The 25,933-nt window shown below is 42.5% G+C and overlaps 1 protein-coding gene and 1 long non-coding RNA gene across 2 annotated transcripts in view; one reads left to right on the top strand and one right to left on the bottom strand.

Moving 5' to 3' along the window:
* LOC121282166 overlaps positions 1–25,933 on the top strand; it is a 65,779-nt gene that overhangs the window by 32,892 nt on the left and 6,954 nt on the right. The window lies entirely within an intron of this gene.
* The window catches only part of LOC121282165 (SH3 domain-binding glutamic acid-rich-like protein), a 65,164-nt gene that overhangs the window by 37,373 nt on the left and 1,858 nt on the right, over positions 1–25,933 (bottom strand). The window lies entirely within an intron of this gene.

Below are 25,933 nucleotides of genomic sequence, written 5' to 3'. Positions count from 1 at the left end.
TATGCCCATTCTGGAAGTTTATTAATATCCTCCTGTAATTTGTTGCTTTCCTCACTATTGACTATCACTGCCCCCCCCACCAAATTTGGTGCCTTCCACAAATTTAGAAATCATACTTTTAATTCCAAGGTTTTATGTTCATTGACAATTTGATTTCAATGCTCCTCTTCGCCTTTATTTTTTTCTCTCCTTTTCTCACATTCTCCTTCATCACGTTCTCCCTTGCTGTCCATATGTTTAACATCTGTTTCATTCCTCATCCTCAATTTTCCCATTATATAATTTGCAAATAAATTTCAACAGAAATAAGGAATGTGTTTTGCTAAGAAAAAGATCCTTAGATCTTAGATTAGAGTGCAAATACACAAATCACTGTCATCATTTTCCAATAATATAAAGGCAACAACCATTCATAAAGGTTATGGGTTTATTTATTGAGACGAGGCACATGGAAACATATATACATAGGTATAAAACTTGAAGACATCAGCAGCAGAGCTGTGTCTGCTGTGTTCTGCTCACAGGCCAAAGTGAAACTAAGGCTGGATCACATGATATACTTCCATTCTAGTGATGGCTGGCTGCTATTCCCTTAAATGCATATTACAACAATCATTAAAAGTAGTGGCACAGCTTAATAAAGCCATAAAGAAAACAAACTAAACACAAGGATTTATTTCTAGGATAAAATTGAAGAATTGAGAAACTATGCAAAACTTGTATCAAACTTTGGTCAGACCACACCTGGAACTGTCCTGATCACCGTACTATAATACCAATGTAGAGGCAGTGAAGAAGATGCAAAACAGATTTACTAGAATGAATACAGAAGCTGAAAGGTTATGCCTATCAGGAGAGGAAGAACAGGCTGGGTCTCTTTTCTTTTGAAAAGCAAAGGCTGAGGAGTGATCTAATAGGGTCTTTAAAATTATTATAGGTTTGGATGAGCATGTTTTGCAGGCAAGTGCAAAACCAAAGGCCTTCAATATAAGATAGTTACCAAGAAATTCAATAGGGAATTCAAAAGAAACCTAGAGTGGTGAGAAGACAGAACTCACCACCACAAGGAGTAATTGAGACAAATAGTATAAAGAAGTTAGTTTTAGGGAGAAGCTAGATGGCCATATGAAGGAGAAAGTAATAGAGGGTTACTCTGAGAGAGTTAGATATGGAGTGGAGCATAATCACCAGCATGAACCTATTGGATAGAATGGCTCATTTCTGTGCTGTATATTCTATATAATATTGATATGTTGACAGGCTATTGATCACCAGGAGAATTCTCAACTGAGTCCAATCCGGTATCACCAGGCATCTGCATCACAGTTGTATTTTTCAACAAGATTTGCTGCCCAATGATCAAGAGCAGAACTCATGGATGAATCTCCTCTTGCAAGTGGCAGCAATGATGGTCCCACCAGTGCCCTGTTTAAGATTAACAAAACTCAATACAGACCAGAGATTTAATCAGGGATCTCTCTGATCTGTACAGCTCAGCTTCTCCTTGTATAAACCTACAGACACCTACAATTACATAGGTGTATGTTGGGCTGATGTCCAAAACAAAACTCCTCATAATTCAGGGAGGCTACAAAATGGTTGGTGTAGGGCAGAGCAATATCTCAGTAGGGCTGTAGGGAGGACTGCTCTAGACTGGTGTTGGGTATATTAACAGGCAATATAGACAAGGTTTTACTGCATCCCACCATCCTATATTTTAATCTGGGAGTAAAGGAAGAAAAAGGATAAAAATGTTTAACTCTCCAACATTGGAAAAAAATTTGCAACAAATAAAATACTTTCTAAATAGTCAAATCTGGTCACAATGGCTTTCTACTGTTACTGAACATATTCTATTGCAATGGTTAAAAAAATCCTTGGAGAGTGATGAACAGAGGAAATATTGCAACAGCAGTGCCTCAGCTCCAATGTTTTGCGTAGAAACAGTAAACAAGCCAAATAAACAAACTATCCTGAAGCAGTGACAGCCTTCTGGGGGAAAAGAGTACTTGTTTGCTTCATGAAGTCAAACTGTAAAACAGAAGGGAACATGGGGAAAAAAACAAAAGGTTAAGCACCTTCTGCTATTGCCGTCAGTGCTAACAGGCAATTGAAGGGTCATTTCCTGAGAATAATGGCACCGTGCCTTCATCTTAAGAGATGTTAACATTGGTAGCACAAGATAAAGGCCAGAGTGGCAGTGCAGGAGCAGTGTCTGCCAAGTCAGTACAAACACAATCCCCATCCAATCTATCTCAGTATTGCCACATCAAAGCAACAAAAAAATGCCACTAACAAGGAATGAAAATACCATGTATGGTTCATGCAGCACTGAACTCTTAAACGTCATGGGCTGTGCCAATAATCCAATCAAAGTTTGCAACACTATGAAACACAGCCCCTTGAGTTTATATGTGAAGTCTGGCTAAATCGATTAGGGCTTATGCAGCAACAGGGAATTTTACCCAGGACTTACAACCAACATAAACATCAATTATCAATAAATTACGCTCAGGGTATAATGCGAGTGTTGCTTGGATATTAATGGAACCCAGGTTAAAACAGCAGTCATGGCCTTCCATTTATGGGAAAGTTAAAAACAGGCAAGATTCTCAAATTGAGCCACTGCCAAGCAGTTGATGACCAAATTTGGTAGCAACAAAAGGCTGTCTGATTTCAAATTCAATCACAACTCAAGAGCTACACAGGCAGCCAAGTTACCAGTAGTCAGACACAAAGCCCTGAACACGTAACAGCCACTCACAGGACCTGCTCAAAGTGTTCCCACCAGCAGAGGTGTTCATTTCACTAGCTTTGGCATAAAGTACATTGGAGATGGCTCCTCAGACTCATCAAGTGATGTCTTTAAAGCCCAGGAGAAGCCCAAAGCGACGCTCTCCAAAAGATTGCTGCTTTATTTTTGACAATATACATCAGGGTCACGTGGGTGCCAAGCCTTGCCAAATAGGCCCCAACTGTGCTTAAATTTTTTATTCACTCAATTGTCCTGTTTGACCCTTTGTGAACCTGGATTTTTTGGGAGCATTGTTCTTGGCATTATTCATTATTTGTGGATAAATCCTACATCACAACATTAGTCAACAAATTGAGATATACACAATCTTTTTTTTTAATCATGATGCCCATCACTAGTTGCTCTTGAGAAGGTGGTGGTGAGCCTTCATCTTGAATTGCTGTAGTCAGTGTGGTGAAGGTGATTCCACAGTTCTGTTATGTTGGGAGTTCCAGGTTTTTGACCCAACACTGCACACTGTCTGGTAGGATTGAGGCTGCCTCTGAAGCATTTAAGACTCCACCCCTGCACCCTCATATGGAGAGTTCCTGCTTCAAAGCCAGGAGAGGATGGAACTTAAGGTGAAACATTCAATCAGTGGACTGGGGAACAGGAAGAAAATGGTAAAGAAAGAGGTGGCAGCCAAGTTATTCATAAACCAACTGGGAACACATCAGCTTCCCCTTTCTCGAATGGGGAAATGCTACAAGTGAGGAATCCTAGGCAGAAAGAACTCAATGCCCGGATTTTGGCAGGAATCATGAGACAGGCCATTTCCTCATGTCGCTTACTCGTCTTCTGCCCGGTAGTGCCTGCCCTTGCTACTTTCATCGTGGAGTGGCAGGGACAGGCTGGAGTTGGGCTGCTGCCACTGGAAGCAGGTTGGAGGTGGAAAAGGATGCAGGAGGATGCTGAAGGGTCAGTTTAAAAGACCCACCTCAGTTCGCTGGGGCATTGGCCCAGTTCAATAGATGAGTCTTAGGCACCATAGTCCTCACCATTCAAACACTCAAACATGCCCCTTCCATAGCCTCCTGAGCACCCCTCTCATTACCTCCATGACCCAAAATCTCTCAATTCTTACCCCTCATCCCCAATGCCCACTCACCCAATATTGACTATGGACAGAACTCATGAGCTCTATAATAACATTGTGAAGTCTTTGAGATACCTTGAAACTGTCTGAGATGCAAATCAAAATGGGCCCAACTTTCTGAAAATAGCGGGGAGTCTAAACTGCCAACCATCGTGGAGCTGACAAGGTCAGGAATGCTGCGTTTGGGTTCACTAACTGCATCTTAATCCCAGGCACTAAAAACAGCCACGACGGAAAAGGGAACGGGAATCTTGGGGTCAGGTCACACTTGCCACATTTAAAGCCCACCTGCCTCTGTTCTAACACAGATGAAAGCATGAAAATGCCTTCCTAGATGAGGAAAAACAAAATAGCGAGGATGCTGGAAATCTGAAATGAAGACAGAAAATTCTAGAAACACTCAGCAGATATGGCAGCATCTGTGGGGAGAGAAACAAAATTAACGGGCGGAACCTTCAGCTCTCAGGGTATGACTGTGAGTCAGGACCATTTCCCAGTCCGCCATTCATTTAAGAATGGTGGCAGATGCCTTAGGCTGCAGGCCCAATCTGAGGGTCTACAGCCTTGGAAGGAAAGCAGCCTAACTACCAGAGGTGGACACTGCCATTGTCGGGGGTGGAACCATATTGAGGTGCTCTCTGGAGAAATTTGGATATGTTTTAAAAGAAAACCTCTGGGCAGAGGCGCATGGTGACCCCTGTGGAGAGGAAGCCCCTCCCTTAGGATGGCAGCCAGCCACAGCTGTGGCCCACTGATAGTCGCAGCTCCGGTGGAGAGGTGAGTGTTGGAGGCCACCCAAGGCTTCCCAGGCCAACCGCTGAAAGTTATCCTCAGGCTCCTAACGACTTTGGCCCACAGGGCTGGGGGGGGGGTCGCGGGGGAGGAGGAGGAGAGTTGGGGGGAGGGGCAGGGGGAAGATCCCTGTGGCATCCCCAATCAGCCCAAATATGTCCACAGATTTGCTGCAGCTGCCATGTCAGCCCGCTGCCCCACACTAACTTCTGTGACATTCTCCCAGTCCCATCTTCCAGCCCGCCCCCAGCAGGACAGGAACGATTTCACCCTATGTTCCACACTGATGACCTAGCTGAGGAATGTGGAAAAGAGAAATAAAAATAGCAAGAGGGAAACCTTTACAAAGCTTGGTACTGATGGACATCATTGTGTTAACTGCAAATGAAAATAAACTATTCTACACAAAAACCAAATATATTTGTTTCTCCTGCTTTACACAGTGTAATACTGCTTGGTACAAGTTAGAATACAACACAAATGCTAATGGAAGCCAAATACTGCAGATGCTGGAGAACTGAAATAAAAACAGAAAGTGCTGGAAAAACTCAGCAGGTCTGGCAGCATCTGTGGACCGAGAAATAGAGTTAACGTTTCAAGTCCAACATAACTCTTCTTCAGAATCCAAGAAGGGGGTTGTTCTCGACTCTTCCAAAGAAGTTATATTGGACTCGAAACACTAACTCTGTTTCTCTCTCCACAGATGCTGCCTGAGACCTGCTGAATTTTTCCAGAACTTTGTTTTTATTACAAATGCTAATAGAATGACCTGACCGAGAATTTAGTGGTTTTCAAATCTCTTGCCTATAGGGACTGCTGCAGGACTTTACAGTTAGCCAAAGTTGTGCAAATTCTGGGGCATTTTATCGAGCATCCAAATGGTGTCCTGGATACAATAATATTTAGATTGGACAAAAGCCATTTTCCACAGTCTTCAGAATTCAAATCCAGAAAAATCAGCCATGAATGAGATTAATATTCAGTTTCAACTTGGAAGTACTGAAAATACCAGGGTGACATTTAAACACTTTTACTGGAAATTTTCTGTCAGCAAAAGAATGTTTGAGACTTAATTGAGGAAATGAGGATATGGTGCTGGCTGCTCTTTGTACACTAAGAACCCACAATAGGGGTTTGATATGCAGAAACAACTCAAGGAGCAATTCCTTTCTCAAACAGTCCCCTGCCTCGTCGCATAACACAGATTCTCAGCGAGATTCTTGCTGCACTATTCTGTGTGTTGAAATTGAATCATTAATTGTCAAATTAATCCCTGCTCAAACTCCAGAGGTCATGGCAATTAAAAGAAAAAAAAATCCTTCACTCATCTGAGGGTGACACTCAATTTGTGTGCAATTCTATTTTTATTTTTTTGATGCACTGGTTATTACAGCAAGGAGCAACCTCCTTAACAAGGATCGAACAGTCTCTTTATTACATCATTGATGAGTAACGCTACTGTTAAAAACATCTTCTTAAAGAAGCAAAAATGCAAAGTTTATAACTATTGTCCTGATCCTTACATACAGCAAAAAAGAATGTAAACTGTGGAACATGTAAAAAAAGAAAATAAAGAAAATCATGCATTTATTTTGTAGCTCTCTCAATCTCAGGATATTCCACAGCATTTTACAGCCAATGCAGTACTTTTGAAGTATAGTCACCCTTTTGAAGTATAGTCACTGTTGTAATGTAGGAAATGTGGCAGCCAAATTGCACACAGCAAGCTCCAACAAATAGCAGTGTGATAACGACCAGATCATCTGGTATTACATTGGATGTACAATATATTGATTCACACTGGGGCGTTAGTTGATGTATTGGGTCAGACATTGACCTCTCAAGACTAGGGCACAAATACAGCCCACAGCACTGCAGAATGATCAAGAACGGCACCTCCAGTTGGGATCTTCCCCTCTCTATTTCAAGGCACTCAGGCTAATTCCGTCACCTCTAACTGAACTGGGGTTAATTTTTTATCTTACATCAGATTCTTTGGTGTTAATTCATCAGCAAGTCACACTACTGTACAAAATGTCTTCAATAAAAAGGCCTAAATGTGCAGGTGTCAAATATGAAAATATCAGTCTGATACCTGCACGTTTAGGCAAAAGACAATTCACTGTGGAAAATATGAGATACCAGACGGCAGGTTGCACCATCACTTCAAAGTCCCAATCGATCTAACTTGAACATGTTGACCATTCCTTGATTGCTACTGAGTCAAAATCCTGGAACTCATTATCTCACGACACTATGGGTGTATCCGGGCAGCAGAGGTTCACCACCTTCTCGAAGGCAACTAAGGATGGGTGATAAATGCAGGCCTTAGTAGTGATGTCCATAACCTAAAAATGAATTTTTATGAACTTCTCTGAAGGACATGGGGTTGGATTTGTTTCAGCGGCTGCCCAGACAGGCTGGTACTCTTCAGTCTCCAGGCAGTGTACTTTATAAAATTGAAGCAGACCAATTGCTTTTACAGGGACAAGGAGACATTGTATTGATGCCAAAAGCAAGTGAATTATCAGTCACACTGATGTAATAGTCAGTTTGTCTGCCCTGGTTTTACATTGCAGAAGACACAGCGATAGAATCGTTACACGGGTGGATTTACCAGTAACGACCCACAGACCAAAACCACTATTGCCTGTCAGTTTAATCTGAGCTTCAGCAAGTGTTATTTCAGCACAGTGAACAACATTTCTATTTGTAATACGCTGCAATTTAACACACAAAACATAAACAAAAAATTGTTTCACTGTTGTTAGAAACTTAACCAACAGCAATTTATAGTGACTCTCCTAAAATGATCGGTGTGTGTTAAACACCTGACATCAGGAAGACCATTTAAACTGCCTCATTGTGACATTTCATAACCACAATCATTGCCACAAATTAATAGAACAGATTGGGAACAGCTTCTGAAGATTTTCATTCTTTTGCTAAATCCTTCCATTGCCTCATCCCTGCCTCTGTAACCTTCTCCAACCCTAAAACTCCAATCCCAAACTCTGTATTTTGGCCTCTTGTCCATCCACACCACCACCATCATTCCCCTCAGGCCCCCCCATCCAACACCAGCCTTTGCCCTAACATTGACCAGCTGTGCTATCAATCCTGTAGGCCCTAGGCTCCTCCATAAAGCCCTCAGCACCCTCAAATCTCTCTCCTCCTCTAAGATACCTCTTTAAAACCCACCTATTTGACCAGGTTCTTGGTCACCCTGCCTAATGTATCCTAATCATTTTTACCTTTTGCCTCGTCAGGGCAGTTTGTTTCCACATGAAAGGAACTGTAGACCAGCAAGCTATTGTTGTTATTAAACAGGAGGAAGAGGCACCCAGCCAGCCAAGGAATATAACATAGTATGATTTCATAAAATCAGAGAAGTTTGTTACAAGACTTAGGCCATCATGCTTGTGCCAGTGTCTGAGCTCTCCATTCTAATCATATTTCCTGCTTTATCCATCTGCCCACATAATATTGAATTACAAAATGTGAGGAAGTGATTCTTCAGTTATGTAGAGTCTTGGTCAGACCCCATATAGAATATTGTGTTCAGCTTTGGGTTGCCCACCTCAGGAAGGATCTCTTACCCTTGGAGGGAGTGTACTGCAGAATTATCAAAATGAAACAGGGGCTTTCTTGGTTAAATTATGAGGATAGATTACATAAATGTGGCTTTCATTCCCTTGAGTTTAGGAGGTTCTAATTCTTTCTTCTTCTTGTACTTTCCCAGAAATACATTTGTGCTATGAAGAAAGAACAAAAGAATTTGCATTTATATATTGTCTCTGATGACTTTAAGCTGCTCCAAAAAGCGTTAAAGTAACTAAGTGTTTTTAAAATGCAATCATTGTTGTAATGTGAAAAACATAGCATCCAATTTGCACACAGCAAGGTTCCACAGATAGCAACATAATAATGACAAGATAATCTGTTTTTTTTTTCAGAGATTTTGATTTGAGAACTCTGCTGCACTTCTTCAAAATACTGTCATGGAATCTCTTATGTCCACCTGAGAGACTGAACAGGACCTTGGTTCTCATTTGAAAGATGGCATCTCTGGCAGTGCGGCACTCTGTTGGAAGTGCACTAGAATGTCAGCCTAGATTTTGAGGGGGAACTTGAACTTACTGGGCTGGATTTTCACAGTATGGTCAGGAACATAACACCCAGATGATTTCCGGGTCCCAAACCCACCACAGCTCAACTACAGCACTCAGACGACACTATTTTTAAATACTGATGTCCTAACTAAGCAGGAGGCGAGCTCAGCATCCAATCAGGAATACTGAGTGTCTCCAAAAGGCAGGAAATGCCTCCAGCATCAAAGGTGGGTGGCAGCCATGTTGGGGTCTGTGTGCCGACACCTTGCCGAAAAGTGTAGGCAGCTCCTGAAGCCAGATTTGGCGACTCTGCACGTTCTGGCATAGGATACCCAAGGGCTCGATAATTTTAAACTAACTTTTCGCTTGGCTTCCAGCAAACCCAACAGCCGTGCATTAACATGCACCAGGTTGTTCGGGCTTGCCGAAATCACCATTAACAATTACAGTGCCAACCTCCCCAGTGCCATCAATGAGCTCCTCTGCCTCTTCAGGTACCATGCCCTAAGAGGGTATTGGTGACCATGGACCTTCATGCTAATCTTGGTCTGGAAGTTAGGATCATCTTCCTAGGTGGTTTATTCATTCAGTTTGCAAGGCTCTTTTGAAAGATCATTCTTTACCTGCCTCAATCTCTTTTGCCTTCGATCATGATTTCTTATTACATGCCCAAGAAATCCTAGCTGCCTCTTCCTGATCTTGGTCTGTAGAGTTCTTTTGGCCTCAGGTTTTACCAGCACCCCTTCATTAGCAATGTGACTTGTCCAAGATATTTTCATTATTTGCCTCAAAAACCATAACCCTGCAGCCCCAATTCTTCCCTGTATTGATTCACTGATTGTCCAGCTCTCACTTCCGCATGTCAAAATTGGAGTGATGTTTTAGCCCAGGATTTGCAGCTTTGTTTTCATGTCTAATTTTGAGTTAATCCTAATCTTTTTCATTTTTTGAAATGTTTGGCCATTCCAATGCAGTGTCTTATTTCTTGGTCGCCCTTTCTGCCCGATGTTACCATGCATCCTAGGTAACAAAATTGTGTGACCTTTTCAGTCTTCACTATGACCCTACAGTCTGGTATGATTTTCTTCTTGGACACTTTATTTTCTTACAATTTATACTCAGCCCATTCTTCTCACTTTCACTCACTACTTCACCTAAAATCTTTCCTTTCAGCATTAGCAATAAGAACAGTGTCATTGGCGTACCTTACATTAATAATGGAGTATTCATTGGAGGTGGGTGGGTTGCCTGCTCCCTGCACCCACCCTCCCCCCGCTAACACTTTGAAAATTGAAGATTGTCCCACAGGCATTAGAATGCAAATGCCCTCTGGGACTGCGCACCAGATCCTGGTCCCACTGCGTCTAAATAACCAGCCCTCTGGCTCAATAGCACGAGTGCTACCACTGAGCCACAGCTAACAAAAGAAAAAGAGGGTGTTGAACAGACAACTGAATACTTACTTGAAGATTACACTCCCCAAATATGTTCTTGAACAATGCTAACCAGACTGATTATGTAACAATTAGAATATCATGTGGCACATTGGCATTCTTTGATCACTGGCACAATGGTACGCAGTTGAATGCTTAAAATCTTACTTAATATGTCACTTTAGTCCGACAAACTGTGAAACTCTGTTTTATGCTTAGGCTGGTTCCCCATTCAAATATTGAGTCTAGGAAAACATTGATAACATGTGGCTCTCAATTCAATTTCATTTCTTTTGAATTTGGTTTTTAATTATGATTACAAAGGGTAGAATTGTCCCAGATTTGCACTAGGTGCGGTAGCGGGCAAGAAAAAAGACGTTTCACTTGCCTGCCGCAATGGCGGCTTTTCACAATGTATTTTCCCAATATGGCCTCATTAATTATGCAGTTACAGGAAACACACCGGCTTGCTGGTGGGCGGCTTCTGTGTTGCCCGCTACAGCGTTATCTCACTGTTTCCTCACTCCGGGTGCCATATCTAAACTGCAACCATGCACACAGTTCACAATGCTTGCAGCCCAGGACTGCACCAGTGAAGACATGGCAACGTGAGCCAAGAAGAGTTCAGTGACCTTTCACTGGAATGCCTTTCAGAGGCCCACTGTGATGTCCTCTACACCCCTCCCCCCTCCCCCGTTCTGGCTGCAACAGGCCCAGCAATCTCACCACTCTGGCTTGGGAGGCGATGGCAGTGGTGGTCAGTGCCAACGCTGCACAGAGGAGGTTGGCCATCCAGTGCAGAAAGAGGATGAATGATCTCATCCGTGCCACCAGGGTAAGGCAACCATTTCATCACTCTAAACTCACACACTCACAAGCCCATCACACATTCACTGGCATCTCACTCACTGCCAGCTCAAGGACATCACCACCCATTCTCACATACACACCCTCACATCTCCATCAGCCCTCACCATCTTAAGGCCACTTGCACAGATCAACATGTGCCTCCAAACACACCACTTGGGATACTCCCCTTCCCCAGTACAGCCCTCGCCCTGCAACTTCTTCGCTTGGTGAGGCCACTTCTCTCCCTTCCCCAAGCAAGTCCTAGCCCTGCAGCTGTTGAAAAGTCACCCCTGCCTTACGGTTGGTCTGGTGGGTATAGACCTGCCCGTGAGACCCTTAAAAGTGACGTGGTGCTGCCTGCGAAGCCTGGCGCTGATGATCGCGAGTGCTGCCCAAAGCCGGGTAGGCAAACAAGCCTCGATGTTCCGAGCCAAGTGCAGCTCGTCAGCTGTGAAATGCGAGGAGCCTAGTACGTGTTTTTCTTATAACAATGAAACTGAGTGATAAGGCCAATCAGTACCAACTATTGATATCTTTAGAACTTTTACTGTAATGATGACTTACAAAGCCAGAAACCACCTATGGCAATTTATTAAATGTTTGGAGAGCTTTGAGTGGAAAAGGTGAAGCCCAGGACAGATTAAAGCAATCTTATCACCAAATAAATTAAGCAAGCAAAAGAAAACAATTAAAATATATGGGAAGTCAGATTTTTTTTTCGTGTAGTTGTTACATTTCAGACCGTTACATGTGAAGCTTATGGCTTCCTCATCCTTATTGACTGAAATAAGGGGGAAGCCACTTAGGACCATGATGAGGAGAATTTTTTTTTATTCAAAGTGCTGCGAATCTTTGGAATTCTCTACCCCAGAAGGCTGTGGAAGCTCAGTCATTGAGTATGCTTAGGCTGAGGATTTCTAAATATCTATGACATAAAGGGATATGGGGTAGTGTGGGGAAAAAGGCATTGAAGTGGATGAGCAGCCATGATCATATTGAATAGCGGAGTAGGCTTGATGGGCTAAATGGCCTACTCCTGCTCCTGTGTCATCCGTAATGTACCAACCCTGCATTCTTAGCCAGTTAGGTCTAAAAGCTTTTTGGTGTACACTCGTCCTTGCACACTGTAAGCTGTGCCTTTCTTGGTTCCCTCTTTTTAAAACTGTTTCTTTCCTGTTGTCTTACGTGATGACTAAGAGCCAGTTCTGACTTGTAATTTCTAAGAGACCAATGGAAAATACAGAAGTTTTAAGATTTTTGAACTTGAATTACAAGAAATCCAATTTGTACAATTATTGACAGTAGATGTGAATCTGAAACTTCATAGAATTGATTCGGTTTCCTCTCTCTATTGCCATTTAGGTGTCAGCCTTGGCTCTGCAGTAGCACTGTCACTTCTGAATCACAAGGTCACAAGTTCAAAAACTACTCCAGGGACCTTTTATTAATTCTTTCACAGGATGTCACTATCTAGGCCAGCAGCATTTATTGCCCGCATCCCTAATTGTCCTTGAGAAGGTGGTGGTGAACCGCCTTCTTAAACCGCTGCAGTCCATGTCATGTAGGTATACCCACAGTGCTGTTTGGGGAGGGGGTGGGGGGGTGATGTTCTAGGATTTTGACCCAGCAACAACAATGAAGGAATGGTGACATACCTCCAAGCCAGAAGGTGTGTGCCTTGCAGGGCATTTGCAGGTGGTGGTGTTCCCATGCATCAGGAGCCCTTGTCCTTCTAGGTGGTAGAGGTTGTGGGTTGTCGTAGAAGCCTTGGTGAGTTGCTGCAGTGCATCTTGTAGATAGTACACACTGCTGGCACCATGCATCTGTGGTGGAGGGAGTGTATATTTAAGGTGGTGAATAGGGTGCCAATCAAGCGGGCTGCTTTGTCCTGGATGGTGTTGAGCTTCATTAGTGTTGTTGCAGCTGCACTCGTCCAGGCAAGTGCCTTGTCGATGGTGGACTGGCTTGGAGAGTCAGGAGGCAAGCTACTCGCTACAGAATTCCCAGCCTCTGACCTGTTCTTGTAGCCACAGTATTTATATAGTTGGTCCGGTTCAGTTTCTGATCAATGGTAACCCCAGGATGTTGATATTGGACTTGGACACATAGGCCAGCATTTTCCATTCATCGGGCAGGCTCAGTGGGAGTGGGCAGGGGCGGATGGGACATGCTTTTAAGTTCAAATGAAACTTTTAATTTAATTTGTAATAGCTTCAGGAAACCTCATTCCGCTCGTGATGAGGTTTCCTGAAAAACGTAAAAGCCGCTTGGCCTTTTCGCCTGCCTGTAAGGTTGGACGGGCAGCGTAAAATTCAGGCGAATTACCTGGTTAATGGCCTTAAATGGCCTTTCAATTATTGGCCAATGCGCAGCCGACTGCAGCACATGCCCGCTGAACGAAACTTCGCACGACTTCGCAATGACGTTGGGACGGACGCCTGACATCATCACGCGTCATTTTATGTTCCAGCGTGTCAGGCGTGCACCTGCACGTCAAATGTAAAATTCTGCCGATAATCTAGGCTGACATTCCAATTCAGTGCTCAAGGAGTCCTGTACTGTCAGAGATGCTGTCTTACAGATGAGATGTCAACCTAAAATCCCATCTTCCCTCTCAGGTGGATGTACAAGACCCCATGGCACACTTCCTGTTGTCCTGGCTAACATTTATCCCTGACCAGCATCACTGAAACAGGTTTTCTGGTCAGAGCCGTATTGCTGCTTCAGGAAGCTGTGCATAAATTGACTCCTGTGTCCACACGGTGACTACATTTTAGAAAATACTTCATTAGCTGTGTTTGGATGTCCTGAGGTTGTGAAAGGTGCTATATAAATGTAAGTCTTCCTTTGTTCTACACATAGGTTATATTTGTGTAACATTGCACTTCACTATGCAACAGTTTTTCTCTCCCTATTTAAATAACTTTTTCTCTCCCTATTTAAATAACTTTTTAAAAAAAACACATTTGAAACTGGCAATATTTACAGTGCCACTCCGAGACACACAAGGCCCTGGATTTTCCCTTTTTGATCCATGCACAGTCAACATTAGTGCCCATATTTCTAGTTTTCTCACTGATATGAAGCACACTGTAGCGAACTGTTTTGTTTCAGGGTCCACCCACAGCAGCAGAGAACAGATATCTTTCCCATTCAGCTACTGTACATATCCACTTGTCACATTCAAACCCTTTCCTCTCACACACTTGCAGCAATCTCCAGTGACTGTCAAGGGAGTAAAATCATGGTAAATATAGGGAAAAAAAGAAAATAGGAACAGGAGTAAGTCATTCAGTAAAGAGACCAAAACTGCACTCAATACTCCAGGTCTCACCAAGGCCCTGTACAGCTGCAGTAAGACATCCTTGCTCCTGTACTCAAGTCCTCTCACAATGAAGGCCAACATGCCATTTGCGTTCTTAACTGCTTGCTGCACCTACATGCTTGCTTTCAGTGACTGGTGTACAAGGGCATCCAGGTCCCTTTGTACATCAACATTTCCCAATCTTTCATCATTTAAATAATACTCTGCCAGTCTGTTTTTCCTACCGAAGTGGATAACTTCACACTTATCCACGTTATACTGCATCTGCCATGTATTTGCCCACTCACTTAACCTGTCTAAATCACCTTGAAGCCTCTTAACACTCTTCTCATCACTTAAATTCCCATCAAATTTTGTGTTGTCAGCAAACTTGGAAATATTACATTTGGTTAAATGTCACATTGGGAGGAATCAGTGACCTTGCACCTACGGCTCTCTACCATTATTCTCCTCATTATTTCATAGTTTGCCATTGTGAGATTTGAATTCTTGAGCTTGGGGTTACAAACCCAGTACCATAACCACTTGGCTATTTAGGCCAAGCTAGGTTCTCCTCATCTCATGTCGGTGTCTGTTGCAGACTAATTAGTAGAGACTGATTGCTAGGATTAACTGCATTATTGTTTGTATTATGTTACTATCAGGGCAGTAGAGGTGAATTAGGTGGGCTTTGGATTTCTTCTATCTAGCATCTCCTAGGTTCCTACAAGGATTGCATATTTAAGAATTTAAAAAGTAATGGTCAATAATTACAATTCATGGCTATTTCACATAACGCATAAAATATCAATGAATTCTTGCACAGCACTTTCTTTAACACTACGCCACAGGCTGCCCTGCGTGCTTTTTGGAATTACCCATCTTAAAATAATTAGACCTGGGAAGTACAATGAAACACTGCAGTTCCTGTTTCATGCCAATGGATGGAGCCTAAACTCACTCTGAAACAAAGCCCACTGCATTGCGCTACTCAAGCTCTTGTGAAATGTTTGAAATTTTCAAGATTTTGACACCAAGTCCTGGCGAACCGCATCTATAAAATAATTATGCACCCCTTAATAAGGAGGAAGACAGGAGACAGAGAAACAAGTTTTTGGATAACTGCCAGCAAACAGTTTGAATTCTCCAACATTTTTTGCCTTACCGAGCTCTACACATCTCTTATCGTGCAGGCCATTATTAGTTGCATTGTGTTCAAGACGGCTCTGTGGACTGAAACCTAAATTTCACAGAACACCAGGGAGGTTGAAAAGGCAACAATTATGTCCTTGAAAGAACAAAAAATAAAGTATGAGAACTGACCGACCAAGCGCAAAGTGTCAGCCTTCGCTCGATGACAGCACCTCCAGCCTCTGAGTCAGAAAATCATGGTTCACCCATCACCCCTGTGCTTGCTTGCCTTACATTGACTCCCAGTTCGGCATTGCCTCAATTTTATAATTCTCATCTTTCCACAACCTCTGCCCTCTTTATCCCTGTAATTTTTAGCCTTCTAAACCTCCAACTCTTTGAGAACTCCACACTCCTCCTATTCTGGTCTATTTTGCACCCCCATTTGCTTCGCTCCACCACTGGCAGACGTGCCTTCATCTGTCTAGGCCATGGTCTCCAGGGTTCACCTCCTCCCCCTCCACCCCCACCCCCACCCATTTTTTTGGTCATCCGTCCTGATGTATCTAAATGTCAAATATTGTTTGAACGCCTTTCCTGTGAAGTGCTTTGGAATAGTTATTATGCTAAAGGTGCTATATAAATGCAAGTTGTCGTTATTGCTCTCAGGTTGTAATCGAGATTTGAGCACATAATCCAGGCTGACTCCTGCACAGTGCTAAGGGATTGCTACACTATTGGAAATGCTGTAGTTTGGATGACCTGTTAAACCCAGCCCCATTGTCTCATTTCAGATGGGTGTGAAAGATCCCATGGCACAATTTGAAGAAAAGTAGGGGAATTATCCTGATGCAAAAGCAGAAAGTGATGGAAAAACTCAGCGGGTCGGACAGCATCTATAGAGGGAAACCGAGTTAACATTTCAAATCCAATATGGACTCCTGATGCCCTGGCCAACAATTATTAAGGATAATAATAATCTTATAAGGATATAATAATAATAATAATCTTATAAGGATAGAGAAAGGCCATTGAGAAACCAAAAATAGACCTTGTGTGTGGAGGCACAAGATATGGACATGTTTCTTAGTGAATACTTTGCATTTCTTTCACAAAAGAGAAACACAAAGCAGTTAGGGAGGCGTAGGGAATTTTGGATGGGATAATAGTGAGGAAGGAAATATGAACATGTTTCCCATCCTTCAAAGTGGATAATGAAATTAATGAAATGTATCCCAGACTGCTAAGAGAAGCAAGGGAAGAAATGATGGAGACTCTGACCGTCATTCTCCAATCCTCCCTGGCTATAGAGGGCTGGGGGACTGCTAACATTGTACCATTCTTTAAAATGGGAGGAAGGGATATCCAGAGTAATGATAAGCCTGTCAACCTAAACTCAGCGGTGGGTAAATTATTGGATAAAATCTGCAAGTCGGTATAAATTGTCATTTAGAAAGGCATGGATTAATCAAGGACAGTCTGCCCGGTTTTGTTAAGGGCAGATCATGTCTGACCAACTTGACTGAATCTTTTAAATAGATGGTCAATGAGAGTAGCACATTTGATGTGGGCTACACGGAACTTAGCAAGGCTTTTGACAAGGTCCACATGGCAGACTGGTCAGTAAGTTAAAAGCTCATGGGATCCAAGGGAAAGTGGCAAGTTGAATCCAAAATTGCCTCAGTGGCAGGAAGCAAAAGGTAATGGTTGACCAGTGTTTTTGTGACTAGAATATTGTTTCCATTGATATTCCACAGAGATCAGTACTGGGTCCCTTCATGTTTATGGTATGTATGATATATAAGAGTGAAATGTAATGGGTATGATAAAGAAACTTTCAGACAATACAAAAATTGGCTGTGTGGTTGATAGTGAGGAAGAAAGTTGTCTGCAAGGAATTATCAATGGATTCTACAGGTGGGCAGAAAGGTGGCAAATGGAATTCAATGTAAAGAAGTGTGAGGTAATGCATTTGGGGAGGAGAAACATGGCAAGGGAATGCACAATAAATGCTAGAGTTCTGAAAAATGTAGAGGAACAGAAGAACCTTGGAATTTGTGTCTTTTTTTATTCATTCATGGAATGTGGGCTTCGCTGGATGGACCAGCATTTATTGCCCATCCCTTGTTGCGCTTATCTACAGAGTCCTAAGGTTAGCAGGGCAGGGAGATACAGTGGACAGGAAGGCATAGAAGCTACTTTCCATTATTGACCAAAGCTTAGAGTAATAAGAGCAGAGTGCTAGATCTCTATAGAATACTCATTAGATGACAGTTAGACTATTGTATACAGTTCTGATTACCACATTACAGGAAGAATGTGATCACAGTAGGGATGGTAGAGAAGAGATTTACAAGGACGTTGCTAGGAATGCAGGATTTTAGCTACGACAAAAGATTGGATATGCTAGGACTTTTTCATTGGAACGGAGGAGGTTGAGGGAAGATTTAATTGAGATGCATAAAATTACAAGCGGCCTAAATAGATTGGATAGGAAGGGTTTAATTCTACTAGTGGATTGGTCAATAACGAGGGAGTATAGATTTAGAGTAATTGCGGGGAGAAGTAGAGGGAAGTTGAGGAGAACATTTTTTCTCCCAGGTGGTGATAGGAGTCTGCGACCCGCTGCATCTAAGGATGGAGAGGGAGAAACCATCATTGCATTTAAAAAAAGTGCCACAACCGACAAAGCTGCAGACCAAGAGCTGAAGGTTGGAAAACTTTTTCAGCTGGCATAGAAGTGATGGGCTGAATGGCCTCCTTGGTGTGCCGTAAATCTTTCAATGTTTCTTTCTCAACCACGTATAAAACTGGTCACCTAACTAGTCCTTATCTCATTGCTGTTTGTGGGATCTTGCTGCACACAAATTGGCTGCCACTGTTCCTGCATTACAATTGTGGCTACACTTCAAATGAACTTACTTGCTTGTAAAGCACTTGTGGATGTTCCGAGGTTGTAATAGGTGCTATATAAATGCAAGTTCCTTCTTTCTTTAGAAATAATGCACATGGGTCTGGATTCTGAATTTAAACAAAACAGTGGAATGAACTCTTGAAGAAAATACAAGCATGTTGACAAACTGGACTACACATAAGCAATTATTTTGGGGAAGACGGGGTAAGTGAGTGGCGATGATATTGTTCTGCTGTGAGCTCAGAATCTGAAAATTATTCAGATTCATAAGAGCCAGGTACGTAGAAGAGTGTGATCCGTTTGTGCACAGATAAAATTAGATGACAATTGCTAACCAACAGTGAAGAAAAATGTTGTTCCATATAATGGTAGGAATCTAGACACAATAAAAAGGTTTAAATACAAACAAGAAGCTGTTGGAAGATAAGATTAAAAACTTTTGTGCAGACATAAAGATTACTACAACTTGGATTATGTAGTACACCATATGCAAGAGAGTGTCTCAGTGCCCTTTGCAAGGCAGGGACCAAGTAAGAAAAGGAATAATATGGGGGAAAAGACAAAAGGTACAATTGAAGATGCCATGAAGTGGTTTTGAGGGAGAATTTCAAAAGGCAGGGGTGCAGTGATTGAGTCAATGATGGTGCAAATGGGAGACAATTAGGTAACAAGAAGAGATGCACAGTTAGTGAAGCAGAGGGTGGGGGAGATATGGCTGGAGAACATTGCCCTGGCTGGAATAAGGCTATGGGAGATCTGAAATGTGAATCATAAGCTTGTTTCACTTGAGTACAGGGTGACAATGGGCTTTGCAAAGGCAGGAGAGATAGGGGAGCATAATTTGAATAAATAAATAAAAACATCCCACTGCAGTGTGTGGACATTGCTGGCAAGGCTGGCATTTATTACCCATCCATAGTTCTCCTTAAGAAGATGGTGGTTCACCCCTTTCTTCAGCCATGTGCCCATGTGGTAAAGGTACTCCCATAATTCTGAGAGGTAGGTAGGGAGTTCCAGGATTTTCAGCCAGTGACAATGAAGAAATGGCATTACAGATCTAAGGCTGTGTGACTTGGAGGCAGACTTGAAGGTGATGGTATTTCCATGCACCTTCTGCCCTTGTTCTAGGTGGTAGAGGTCATGGATTTGGGAGGTCTTCTCAAAGACGATTTGGCAAGTTGCAGCAATGCATCTTGTAGGTGGTGCACACTGCAGTTACTGTGCACTGGTGGTGTTGGGAGTGAATCTTTAAGGTGGTGGATAAGGTGCTGATCAAGTGGACTGCTTGGTCCTGGACGGCATTAAGTTTCTTGGGTGTGGAAGAAACATATCAAAAAGGAACAGCAGTAGACCATTCGGCCCCTCAAGCCTGCTCTGCCATTCAATAAGATCATGGCTGATCTGCTTGTGTTTCAAATTTCACATTCTCATCTACCCCTGATAACCTTTGATTCCCTTGCCTAACAAGAATCTATCTATCTCAGCCTTAAAAATATTTAATGACCCCGCTTCCACCACCACCTGAGGCAAAAAGTTCCAAAGTCACACAGCCCTCTGAGGGAAAAAAATTTTCCTCATCTATGTCCTAAAAGGGCAACCCCTAATTTTAAAACAGTGCCACCTAGTTCTGGGCTCACTCACAAGAGGCACAAGAAGAGATGATCTGGCTTACAAAATTCCAAAGGTTGGAGGCTGGGAGGTCAAAGAGGAGAACATTTGCCAATCTGCAGACCTGGGTTTAGATTTCACCAGATCTGGAAGAGAGAGAAGGACAATGTTCCAGAGCCAAAATATTGAGGCCTTGTGATGGAACAAACATAGGGCATGAAGCTAAACTCAAGAGTCCAGCAGGTTAAACAATATTGCACCCAAAGGGGTTGATGGAATCTGAGCCAGAGATGTGCAAGTACTGGCAGAAACCAAAAAGGATGGCTTAATGTCAATGCCATTCTTGGCTCTGATTGGGAACTCTACAACAACACCTTGCATTTATATAATGCCTTCAACATAGCACTTCTCAAGCGTGTAATCAAACAAAATAAAACTGATACCAAGTCAAAGGAGGAGACTTTAGGACAGGGGACCAAAAACTTGGTCAAAAGGTTTAAAGCAAAGCCTTAAAAAAAAGAGTTGGTGAGGCAGAAAGGTATAGGGAGATAATTCTTGAGCCAACAGAAAGCATGGCCGCCAATGATGGAGTGAAGGAAAACAGGAATGCAGAATAGGCCACAAATGGAGGAGCACAAAGTTCTCAGAAGTTTTTAGGGCATGAATAAGCTCAAGTTATGGAAGATGCGAGTTGGGAAGGCAGCCAGGAGAGCCTTGGAATGGTCAAGCCTCTCGACTTTTGACTTGAGCACACAATCAAGGCAGACACCTGAATGCAAGTTTGAGGGAGTGCTACATTGGTAGATGCCATCTTTAAATGTGGTGCTAAGCCAAAATTACATTGGTCCAGTCAGGTGGAGGCATATTCAAAAAGAAGTAGTGTTCTCCTGGACACTATTGTTCCCTCAACCAACATCACTAAAAACAGATCAATTTATTCATCTAATTTACTGTTTATGGGACCAAAGCATATGCAAATTGGCTGCCACAGTTCCTTAAACAAGAATTACTGCTCTTGGAGAGATAATTATCGGATGTGGAGCACTTTAGGACATCCTGAGGAGGTATAAAATTCTTTTGATTTTACAGACGTTGAATTGAAGGGCATTCCAACTCAACCCAAGGATAGATGTTGGGTAGACAAATACAGAGAAGAAACTTGGTGTCAAGAGTGTCATAATTTTCCAGTCACTCAGAATAAGGTTTTGTTAGCATGAGCAATGCAGATATGTGCAAAGTTTTGGACCAAAAGACACTGCACATATCAAGTCTGAAAGGATCTAATATGCAAACAAAGCTTCATTATGAGATGCATGGTATACACAAAGCTTGGTTATAGGATGTATTATTTATCTTAAGCTTCATTATGCCATATACAAAGCTTCATTAGAGAATACAATATTTTACCATAGGATGTACTGTATATATAAAGCCTCAGAAACACATTCATCCAATATTTTCTTTTACAGCCTTTCAACATTGCCCTGTAGCTTTCAAATAAACCTGACACAAAATGAAAACAGCTAAACTGCAGTTGCTATTTTTCCAACCGACTAAGGCCTTAGTAACATAAAAATAAGCAACCTAACGGCTGTGTAAAAATAAACATCCACTTTCCCCTCAGATGTTCTATACATTGTGGAGCTAATTTCACGATTGCTTCACACCTCTTCAAAAGTTTAGTTTTTTAAATGTCTCCAACTGGTAACCATGGCGATAAACTATATCACAGAAGAGGAGCACATCTATGAACAGTGGCTCATTTATTATTAGCAGCTACTCTTCCCTCACACTTAAAAGGCCTGCTTTCTTGTAACTCATGCGCTATCCCCTCCGCCCACTTGTAATCAAGTTAGTGCTTTTCCAAGCACACTGGAGATATCAAGCCAGACCCGCACGTTGGTTCAGCAAATCAGATTCACCCTGGAACGTGGGTGTGTGGATGCATGGGTGAAGCTGAACAGTAAACATTAGGAGCCCCAAATAACCTCGCCACCCCAGTCTTGCTGCAAGGAAGTCCACTCTCACCGCAGCACACTAGGAGTTATCCAAAAGGTGGGGTTGGAAGGGGTGGGCCAGGTAATTCACAATCGGTCACAAAACAAAGCCAACAGCCATGAAAGAACACAAGCATACCCAGTCCCAGTCAACCAAGCTCACTCCAACATCTCCACTTCATGACCTCCCTGATAACACTGTGGCATGGAGGAACCATGTAGATTTATTTTAAGATAGAAGCTCTGAAGAAGTCACATAGACTGTGAAGAAGTCACAGGAAGCAGAGTTAACGTTTCGAATCTATATGACTTCTTCAGAGTCTGAAGAAGAGTCTTACAGTCTCGAAACATTAACTTTGGTTCTCTCTCCACAGATCCTGCCAGACATGTTGAGTTTTTCCAGCATTTCCTGATTTTATTCCTATTTGTCCACTGCATTTTCCCTTCCTCCTCTTTCTACCATTATGGCATAAAAAGTAGATGGGACATCGGGTAATTTATTTTCTGTTCATTGTTATCTCCTGCAACATGGTTTAATCGGATTCAGGGTGGGTCAGAATAGAATTTTCTGGGATATGTTGTTCCTTCAATAGGCCAAGGGTATCTGAGCATTTGAAGCCTTTCCCCAGCTACCTAATGGCTGCTGGTGGGTGGGAACACTGAGATTCACGATGCTGAATTATAACTGTATAGGACAGACTCAAGCCAGCTGGCTTTTTCCTTTCCTGTGTTTTTGAACACACATATTTCCAGCCACCTTTACCCCTACACTCAGGAACTCTCATCCTAAGCCTTTCGGGTTTGCCACCTTCAAAAGCCTCCTGAAGGCTGGCCCCTTTGACCACATTTTCTATCATCTCCGTCTTTCCTTCTTCTTTGCTCCTGCTTTAATCTGACTTCTACCTCTGAAATATTTTAAAAGCACCACATAGATGCAAATTTCTTGCACTAAACTATTCAGTTCCTTTTTAATAACCACTAAGCCAGAAGACAATTAAGTGGGAAATATTGCTCAAATAACAATTAATTCTTTGTTTCCTTAGCTTATAATCATGATCCAAGGTGCTCAATTCCTCATATTTGGAAAATACTTCTCCATAGCCTATCAACTACATTCATTCTTGAAAGGTTCTTTGTCATTTTGGTGAATGAATGGTGTCATGTTTGGAAACAACTGACAAATAATGGAACAATTATATCATCACATTAACTATCATGATTGCACTAAAGAAAAATTGTGTTTATCAAGGATGCCACAACCTGGTGGTTCATCCTGCACTAAGCTATTCATCTGCCAGGAAAACATTTTGAAGCAAGTTGTCAGAAAGTATGCCCATACCCATTTTGGACTTGGATCATTTCTTTTATTCCTCCAAATGTTTTCCATACAATGTGAACACACTGAAATCCCTTATCCTATCTTCACATCTCAACATCATAAGCAGAAAAAAATGAGAACAGGAATAGACCATTCGGCCCCTCTGAATCCTCTCCGTCATTCAATAAGATCACAGCTGATCTGATCTTGGCCTCAGTTCCACTTTCCTGCCTGTTCCCCATAACCTTCGATTCCTCGATAGGTAAAAAATCCATCTCTCTCAACCTTGAGTACATTCACTGACCCAGCCTCCACTGCTCTCTGGGATAGAGAATTCCAAAGATTCACAACTCCCTGAGAGAAGAAATTCCTTCTCATCTCCATCTTAAATGGCGATCCCTTATGCTGCAACTGTAACTCCCTTGTTCTAGGTTCCCCCATGAAGGGAAACCTCCCCTTAGCATCTATCTTATCAAGTCCCCCGAGCATCTTAAATATTTCAATAAGATCACCTCTTATTCTTCTAAACTTCAATGAGTATAGGCCCAACCTGCTCAACCTTTCATCACAAGACAACCCCTTCATCCCAGGAATCAACCTGCTGAACTCCCTCTGAATTGCTGCCAACGCAAGTGTATCCCTCCTAAAAGAAGACCAAAACTGTGTGCAGTACTCTGGGTGTGGTCTCACCAATGCCCTGTACAGCTGTAATAAGACTTCCCTACTTTTATATTCCATCCATCTTGCAATATAGGCCAACATTCCATGTGCCTTCCTAATTATTTGTGGTACCTGCATGCTAACTTTTTGTGATTCATGTACGATGACACTTAGATCCCTCCATCCTGCAGCATTCTGTAGTCTCTCTCCACTTAAATAACATTTTGTTTTCCTATTCCTCCTACCAAGGTGGACAACCTCAGATTTTCCCACATTATCCAACATGTATCAATTTATTTTCCCACTCACTTAACCTGTTTATATCTCTTTGTAAACTCTTTAGGATGGATTTTCCTCAGGGTTGGGGGGGGGGGGGGGGGGGTGGTCAGGAAACAGAAATTGGGACAGTTAGTCGATCCAGAAGACACCACCAGGGAGAAGCAGTCATTCTCTGAGATTTTAACAGAACAATGGGGTGGGGGCCTTAATTATCATGGAGACAGGTTCATTTCCAATTAAGGGTGGTGGGCGGACTCTCAAAACTGAAAGGCCGATCAGAGGTTTTCCAGCTGAGAAGAGCAGCAGTCTTTAATAGAGGGTAAGTAACAGAGATGGTGCTTCAACATGTCTGCTCTCCAACTTTTTCAAGTCTTTAAGTGAAAAACAGATAAGCCACTGGGAGGGAGGAAGAGGAAAAGGAGGGAGGGAGGAAAAGGGGGGAGGGTCTCTCTACAGGGCAACCTGTAGCTGAACCCCACCTCCTGAAATGATCTCTAGACCTGCTTGGAGTGCTGGAAAATATCAGTTGGACTCCTTTAATTGGCCTTAATTAAACTCTTAATGAGCCTAATTATCTGCCCTCCACAAAGGGAGAGGATAGCCCTGCTAGCCCAAACCTACCTCTGCAAAGATGACTGGTGCCAGGAGGGGCAGTGGGAAACTGACACACTGTCCAATGGATCCCATCTGCCTCTATTCCCATCCCTGGCTTGGCCGGAATATTCAGCCCTGTGTGTTCTCCTCATAACCTACTTTCCCACCTATCTCTGCATTTGGCTACCATACACTCAGCCCCTTCAACCAAATCATTAACATAGATTGTGACCCTTGCTGGTCCATTCTTTCCCACTGCCTTTTTTTAAACAGCAAACATAACCTAGATTTAATTCTTTAGACTATCACCCCCTTAGACTATGCCCTGTTATGCCACAAATAAATATTCCAGCTCCCATGACAAATCACTGGCATGCAATAAGAAAGATTCATATGGTGCCATTCATGTCCTCAGGTCATCCCAAGCATTTCATGGCCAATGAAGTACTACTGAACAGTTGCAACTTTTTTTAGGCAAGCAAGTATGGCAACCGATTTGAATTTTGTCAGGTACCACAAAGAACCATAAATTTAATCTGTTTAATTAGGTTGGTTGAGGATTTAAAACCCAAATATTGGGTTTAAACACCAGATGAATTCCAAAATGCTTCTTCAGTTATTGCCATGGGATCTTCTAAGTCAAAGAGCCTCCGTTTCAAGTCTCATCTGAAAGATGGCACTTCCAGTTATGCAGCATTCCCTAAATTTTCACTGAAATTCCAGCCTAAATTATGTGCCCATGTGTCGAGTGGAGTCTGACCCCACAATTTCCTGACTCAGAATTGATAGTGCTGCCACTAACCAAAGGCCGATAACAGCACTGTGCTTTTGTCCAACTTGCTTTGGTTGCATCCCGTTCCATTTTACTTCAAGTCTTTGAACCAGGCCTGACCATTACACTCACCTTCAGAAGTACACTGTTCACCATCTTAGACCCATCTTCTCCCTCTCCTAGCTAATTTACTGATAAGTTGTTCCTTCATTCCCCATGTTATTTCCCAAGCACCATTTTATATATAATGTTGCTCCATGTTAATTGTAGATGGAACATT

Source organism: Carcharodon carcharias, chromosome 9, assembly GCF_017639515.1.
Source record: "Carcharodon carcharias isolate sCarCar2 chromosome 9, sCarCar2.pri, whole genome shotgun sequence".
NCBI classification, from domain to species: Eukaryota; Metazoa; Chordata; class Chondrichthyes; order Lamniformes; family Lamnidae; genus Carcharodon; species Carcharodon carcharias.
The sequence above is the reverse complement of the archived record's forward strand: the minus strand, read 5'-3'. Positions and strand labels throughout refer to the sequence as shown.